At 39.7% G+C, this 6000-nt stretch overlaps 1 protein-coding gene across 2 annotated transcripts in view; it reads right to left on the reverse strand.

The window, feature by feature from the left end:
* The window catches only part of LOC147701363 (B-cell receptor CD22-like), a 550058-nt gene extending 545416 nt beyond the window's left edge, over window positions 1-4642 (reverse strand). For both annotated transcript variants that reach the window (XM_086930063.1, XM_086930060.1), the window contains exon 1: window positions 4521-4642. The gene's annotated coding sequence lies outside the window, so the exon portion shown is untranslated. The remainder of the gene's footprint in view (window positions 1-4520) is intronic.
* Between the last annotated feature and the right edge of the window lie 1358 nt (window positions 4643-6000).

Genomic DNA, 6000 nt, shown 5'->3' on the forward strand with positions numbered 1-6000 from the left:
CCCCGCGACTTGGTTTCTTCAAGAGTTCAAGTTGCCGGGCGTGCAAATTTGGTGTCAACACCAGCACTTACATGACCCCCTACAGTCCCACACCTTTAAAGATCAAGGGAAATTACAACTGTAGGACAGAATATGCTGTATATGTCCTGACGTGGACATGCGGCCTGAGGTACGTTGGTAGCACTCGGCTGGCAGTACACGCCAGGATATTGCAGCATCTTCGTGCAATCGTTAACAACGATAATGCGTACCCAGTGGCGAGACACTTCAAAAGTGTGCATAATAACAACTTGGAGTGTCTTAACTATTTCGTCTTGGCTTCTGTACCCCAACCCCGCAGGGGAGGAGACAGAGACAAGATGTTACGCCAACTAGAATCAAGAATGATTCTAGAGCTGGACACCAATGTGCCTAATGGGTTGAACACTACTGAGGATCTATATCATTTCCTATAGGGCAGGATTTATTTGAATGTGATCTGGATTTTATATATCCCCATTTCTGTATAGTGAGTTCACTGCCTCTCTGAGATTAATTCTAGTTGTAAATCTAAACCAAATCCAGAGGATTCTTTATTCACCCCCTTATCTTTTACTGTTTCCCACAACACACATCAATATAAGTTTATTTTATAAACTAAAAAAAATCCCTTTTTTGGAAAAATATTATTGTGTTGTTTTGTCACTTCACCCTTATCTTTCTTTGACCTGTTTAAATGCTGTTTATTGTGAAAAAATAGGTTGCTTTATTTTAACATATTGGTTGCACATTTACTAATAAGGTGTTAGGTGCACTATAAGATGGAAATCTGTACTGGTTCATTATAGGCAATACTATGCAGAGGGGTTGCCATCAGTCAATGATGTCCCCAATTTATCATAACTAATAAATCTAGGGGTTGCCATCCTTTTAGAGATGTCCCGGATATAATATATATTAGATCTGAGATTCGCACAGTTCAGGATCATTTAAATAATTTGTTTATATAAAGTATGTATTTGTATCGCGAAAGTTTGCACATTATGACTTAAACAGTTTTTAAGAATAACAATTTATTTTTGTATTCAAATTGTTTTTAAGTATTTAATATATGCTTTTTAAACTGAAACTGTATTATTCATAGGATGTTTACATAATGGCGGTATTTGGCACAGAACACATTTTAATGATTTATGAACTGTCTTAATCAAACTTATGCATTTATGCAGAAATTTTGTTGTTTAACTATTGAATTGACTCAGTTATATTTATTAGTATATTTCAACGTTGACATGTTAATGGGAATATTATACTTTCCCTCGTTGTACATTTGTTCTATACATATGAAAACAGTACCTCTTCTCTTTTTATTTATGTCACGTGATGTGTCACATGATTTGCACAAGCATTTGAAAAATACAGGCATTGTGGGTAAACGTTTGACTGTGAGCAAGGGCAACCGCCCGAAACGCGTCAGTTTTGCTGCTCAGTTTGCCTTAAATAAAAAAGGACATCTTGCCATACTGAGGATTCGTCTGGTTCTTCGAGCCAGGTTGCAGTTCTGGCGGTTTGTGTGTACATATATATATATATATTATTTTTGCCTTCATGATGGCTGTTCTATACATATTTCTGCAACTACAGAGTTAGAGCTGTGCATCTTCATAGTATCTTTTATAGGCTTGTTCTAGACTCCGACCAAATTAAGCTCTTCAAAGAACATTTATTCGGACTTTGTACATCTCGTGCTTCGAAAGCTCTTAACAGGAGTATCCTCAACCACAAAGGAGATCTGCACCATTCAATGGTCTGGAAAGTCGACCATGGTGTGGCCATTTGGACTTTTCTTTGCTAGTAGATATGGCCAGAACCTTGGTGGAAAGGAATGCCAATTCACCAAATGTATTCATAAACCCTATCGATGCTCATGACGAGCTCAGCTCGTCATGAGGCACAGTTGAGCTGTGCTTATGACGAGCTGAGCTCGTCATGAAACTATAGTATTCAAGCAAGTTCAGCACAGGAGGGGAAAAGTCACAGCAGCCAAGGTTAAAGTGGCCACAATTGTATCCGCTTGAGCACCACACCATAATTTAAAGTGTTCAAAGCTATTCGTTGTGAGTTGGCCAGCATGAATGCTTTGCATTTTTCCTAAAATGATCACCTAATAATTACAGACATGGGACATTTTGACACATTTACTACATACATGAATATTTTTGTATTCTGATATCTGGATGCTCCTAAAAATTGGGTGAGGACACAGGGTAACAATGAAAATACCCACAATAGGAGGCTTAAAACAAGGATATGTACCCATCCCCCTCCCACCCTTTTTAATCTCTATACAGCTGATCGTGGCAGAACTCTAGGAAGAGATAAATCAATTGATTACAAAATATACTACAACCATATTCAAATTCGGCAATGCGCTGATGACATACCTATCTTGGCATATGTTAACAGTAAAATTCCCCTAGACTTCACTTGAACAAACTAAGGAGTAGAGGTGCGGGTTGACCGCATTGGTTATTCAGATTACAAGCAAAACTTTATAGCCATCAGCTGCTCCAATTTTAAAGGTAACCAGAGTGATATTGGGTCATCAATGGTTTCCAGGTAGGAGAGCTTCCATTCTTGATCAGATTCAATGTAAGGCATTCAGACACATCTAGGGCCCATCTGCACCCTGTGTTAGGCTTATCAAAGCAAGATCCCGCCTGCAAAGCTGGCCTTCACAATACTATCATCAGGGTATCAGCACCAAACATGGCAGCTTGAAATCTATAATCAGCTAATTTTTGGGTAGGGTAAACGCAATCTCAAAGCCACGGTCGACTTATGTAAATCAAACTCTAGAAATCGCCCATTTATTGAACGATTAAACAATTAGACTGATCGTCAAAAGAGTCCTGAAAACCCAGGCACTTCCAATAAGTTGGGCAGAAGGTACTGTGGAGTTTGCTAAGAACCTATTCTTATTATTAGTCATCATCTTATCATTAATCTCACAACAATTTGAATGCTCAGTATTATCTTTATACAAACATCCACAACTTGGTCCAGCAGAAAATAGTGCTCATGATATTCATGCTGTTCACAATAAAAAAGCGCAGAGCATCATGGTCTTCAGATTTCCATTCCACCTTGGGATGCAGGCGGTGCTCCTACAGACCTGAGTTTTTTATCCACCTCCTGTGCTGCTGCCAAGCAGTTAGCAGATAACGAAATATATATATATATATATATAAAACAGATAAATCTAACCAGCTGCAGGGTAGCAGCAAGTCACTGTCTGGACACAAACAACATAACTGAACCATGCTGATATGCGACATATTTACAGGCAATTTTTGAAAGCTCCTCGGTTGTACTCTTTCCGAGCCCATTCCAGCTTCTTGGGCTCCTAAGGCTTTACTAGCAGACGAATTGTGATCCTAATTTGTAAAGTCTTGCCAAATTCCTAGGTGTCGTTTCAGCTCCCTGGTTTGTTTTTTGGTTTCCACATTCCAACTTCTGTGTTTTAAGGTTTAATCATTAGATTAGTTTTGTGATTAGCTGTAATGTTTTTATGTGCATTTGAAAGTTAGTTTCATTGATAATGGTTTAATGGTTTTAATTAACCACAGTAAAGTTACTTACCTGTTTAAGTAGAAATTATTTTGCCGCTAAGACCTGCTCTAAGGGTGTGCACCCTGAACATCAAAGCCATAATATCGAAGAAGGCAAACATCTGGGACAAAATATAAAATCCAAAATATCGAAAGATAAATATTGATTTTGTATATCGAACTCCACATACATTTACCTTGACTATTTATACATCTTCTTGGCACATATGTGTGGAGATAGGAATAGTAAATCTATGCTTCTTCCATAAGCACTTACATTTTGATATTTTAGTCTTCGGTATTTTGACGACAATATTCTTGTCCCACAATATTCTTAGCCTCGATGTTCAGTGGTACAATCTGCTGTAGCAACATTCACTCTGAATGTCGATACACTATGGAGCTGGCATCTCAGGGGCCTGTTGAAGGGAGGTGCAGCCTACATACAAGTTTCACCCAGATGCCCACCCATATGAAAAACAGATAAACCCCGTAATTCACACACGTGGCGGAAAATGTAACGTTTTCTTGAGGTACATGCCTCTAGTCGCCACTTATTGTGTCATGGGAAACCAACTATCAGTCTGAAATGCAGCCTCTGCTCCCAGTTCTTTCAGTGTCATCGCTTATTCTGATGCACAACACCGAATTCCCTTTACTTAATTACTTATCGCCTCCATAAAATGTCTATGAGCTGTGGTCTGGTGTTATTGTCTACACAAAAATACTCTCTGACCTGACATGTTGCTCATCTGAAAGCACATGATTTCACACATGAAGTTCAATAGGTGTCACTGAAAACCTTTCATTACGCGATTTAGTCTGCTTTACCCAAGAGAAACAGAGATGCAATGCCACGTCATGATATTATCTGGTGCACTTTATATAATACGACGCTTTTTAAGAATAGCCAGATGTCCCAGCCCTTACCTCTTTGTTGTGAAGCGTGGTTCTTTTAACAGTGCGAATCTTCAGTTTTCTCGCCCCATATCTGTATAGTTTGAAGTACATGAAATACGAGGGACTGAAGCTGAATTTAAAGTCTCTTTCCCTTTTTGGGGGGATTTTTTTTAAACTATTGCATGAGACTATACTTCCCACTTCTGTTAGTCACAGGGTGCTAAAACAAGTGCTAGCTCACTGTAGTTCCCCTTTTACAAATTTGCAATTATTAGAGGACCTGACTTCTGTGTTAGACAAAGCTATCTGGAAATAGGTATATTTTCTTTTCTTTTATAGTTCTTACTTACATTTTTAGAGTTCTCATTGACATATAAATATACCTATGTTAACTTTCGAAAAGTGGATTTGAATGGATTGAAACAAAATAGGCAGCTTGTACATATGTCAGAGACTCCATGAGATGTCCCTTGTTCGGGGGCACTTCGAGAAGTCCAGCCCTATCAAAGAACTACAGAGCACTTCTGTTAGAAAATGGGTTTTAGGTTGGCTTGTGAGCCCCAGCCAAGCAGCAGCCACATCCTAGTCAGGGTAAGAAGCAGGCAAACCCTAAATTAACCTTTGTTCACCATCTGGTAACTTGGCATACAGCAGTCAAGCATAACTTAGAGGCAATGTGTCAAGTATTTGTGCAACACTTTAAACAGTAAATGTAGAAAAGTGTCCTTTTTGGACTCCCCCACTCTTTGCTCCAATGCTAATAGATATGAGTCTGATAGTGCACTGGAGTCTGTTGCCTAGGCCCCAGTGCCAGCGCTCTCTCCCTAAAACTGTTACGAGTAAATCAGTACCCCCAATTGACATGAACTATACCTCCTTTTTAGGTTCCTAGTATATTGTGCCAATGGTCTCCAAGACATGGGTGACAAAGGGATCCCCTGCGCTTGCAGCACTGATTGTGCCACCCTGAGTGACTCAAGTAAACTACTGACAGCAGGCCTGCCATTGCAGACTGCAGGAGTTGTGCAAACTGCTTCAACTCTACTTTGTCCTAACCATGAGCAGCAAAGTAAATACACTGTCTTTAATATATGACAGTCTCCCCTAAGGTAGTCCTCTCGAGGCCAGGAGGCAGGGTGCATTATATAAAAGGATGGGCATGTATATCCACGTAGCCAAACTATGCAAACTACGCTCAGGCCAGGAAATTAGGTATGCAGGAGCTGTACACCCCCAGAAGACTAACCAAACCTCTAGGGTGGGATGGCTTGTCTGTACAGCTAAGGAAGACTTCTGCCATTTTTAAAAGTGGTAGAAATTGTGTGTTCTGGGTAGAATAAATGACTTACACCCCTGAATGTGGTCAACTCAGGGTCAGATTAGCCTATTGGCCACTTGCACCTACACCCCTATCGCCCCTTAATCTAGGATTTAAGGACTACCCCTTGACACCAGAACCTCAGTTTTTAATCAACTTGCATCTAATAGGAGAAAGAAGAGACCTGTGTCT

Source organism: Lissotriton vulgaris, chromosome 7 (genome assembly GCF_964263255.1).
Source record: "Lissotriton vulgaris chromosome 7, aLisVul1.2, whole genome shotgun sequence".
NCBI classification, from domain to species: domain Eukaryota; kingdom Metazoa; phylum Chordata; class Amphibia; order Caudata; family Salamandridae; genus Lissotriton; species Lissotriton vulgaris.